Below are 1,753 nucleotides of genomic sequence, written 5' to 3'. Positions count from 1 at the left end.
AAATGTTTAAAGCTATGTAAGAAGGTCAGTAAGCTCATTTTATTACTTTTAAATCAGCAGGAAAATAGATCTGTTAGTGTATAATAGATTGAGGCTCTAATAATAGGAATCGGGCCCTTACACTTGGTATCAGAGCCAGGTTCAAACACTGAGACCTATGAACCAATCCACTTCTATAATTTTTAGGTTGATGTTGGATTTTATTTATAAAAAAAAACCAGGAAAAAAAAAAGGGGGCAATTCAGATGTTTAGAAGGAAACGCTAGTGCAAAGGCTCAGTGAAAGAAGTGAGACACAGATTTTCATCGTTTTCTTGATTTGAATTCGGGTTCGAAGCCTCTGGAGCGTTATAGAATTGTGTTTTTGAGTCGGACGGCGGGGGTTATAAGCACCGTGACCGCACCTTTAGGATTCATTCCATTGTTCGTTCGTTTCTTTGTATCGCAATAATTCGTGTGATTCTGTAGTAAAGCGAGAAGGGGCTTCTGTCGAAAATGTGTTGCAAAGAGGATAGTAAGGTGCGTCAATACAAGAACAAGGCTGATTAGGTCGATGCCCCTGACATGAAGGAATCAGGGGAGTGTTTGACACTCAGAAGCAAGATGGGAAGAAAGAGGAATGCGATGTCGGTAGTGGAGGATTGGCAGAAAGAAGAATGTGCTATCGATGACAGTCGGGTTAAATTTGGCTTTTCGGAAGATCGTTCTGGAACTGGGAGAGTCTTGCGCCGGAAGCCTAACGAGGAGGAAGTTTGTGTTACTCCGCTGAAACCCTCCCCTGTACTCGCTGCTAATAAAAATGAGAATTCGCCCGGAAAGAACCTGACGTCTTTACCTTTAGATGTCTTGGTAGAGGTAGTTTGTAACTTTGGGCACCACGAACTAGAGCCGTTGTGTTACGTTTCAAAGGATTTCAAAGAAGCTATTAAAGTTGCAAAGGAAACGCATTTCGCTTTTAAAACCCCGGAGCAGGGGTGGTGACATAAACGTTCGTTATTTCAAAGTATGAGCCCTGCACATTCTTCTTCCGTAAATGATAGTCAAGTGAGATTGCCTGTAACGCCTAAGGCTCCGAAACGTGTAGAGAAGCATCGAAATCCTCTGTTAAATGATAAAGATCCGGCTGAATTAAGCAGAGTGCTCTTTCTGGAAAGCAACAAGTCATCCAGCGCTAAACCCCTTTTCTCTGGTTTCTTCTTCAATTATTTGTCAGCATAGTAGAATTTCCAAGTTGTTCTAACATTTGAGAAACGAAGCTGTTTTTTTTAGCCTTAGAAAGTGTCTTCAAGGCCTGCCGCAATCTCTCCATTTCTTCTTTAGACAATATTTCTCTGCAAATAAAAACTTCATGTGCCCTTCTTCAGGCACCTTGTAACTTCCTGCAACGATATCAGTTATTAATGTTGCTAACTGTGACATCAGGGCAAGTGGTTCTACCCCTGCTTCCATAAATTCCCTTAAACACTTCACCGTCTTTACAGTGTCTGCAGACAATGCCAAATCAAGTAGATCTACCAAATTCTCATCTGGAATCAATCCAACAAGTTCCTGAACCAATGGAAGAGATATTCTCTGTCCCAAAAGACTCAATTGATCAAGTGTCACTTCAGCATCCTGCAAAGACCCATCAGACCTTGATGCTATAAGTTTTAATGCATCCTTATCTATTTCCAATTCTTCTTGTAATGCTATTGCCTGCAATTTGTTTATGATGTCAACATCCCTCAATTTGTTAAAGAAAAATTTGTGGCACC

General features: G+C 40.9%; 1 pseudogene; it reads left to right on the top strand.

The window, feature by feature from the left end:
• The first annotated feature begins 295 nt into the window (after positions 1–295).
• Positions 296–1,217, top strand: LOC149251538 (F-box protein At4g05010-like; annotated as a pseudogene).
• Positions 1,218–1,753: the final 536 nt, after the last annotated feature.

This window comes from Pinus tabuliformis, chromosome 7, assembly GCF_031772625.1.
Source record: "Pinus tabuliformis cultivar Carrire ecotype Pingquan chromosome 7, CPIR1, whole genome shotgun sequence".
Lineage (NCBI taxonomy): Eukaryota > Viridiplantae > Streptophyta > Pinopsida > Pinales > Pinaceae > Pinus > Pinus tabuliformis.
Note: the sequence above shows the minus strand (reverse complement) of the source record. Positions and strands in the feature narration are given on the sequence as shown.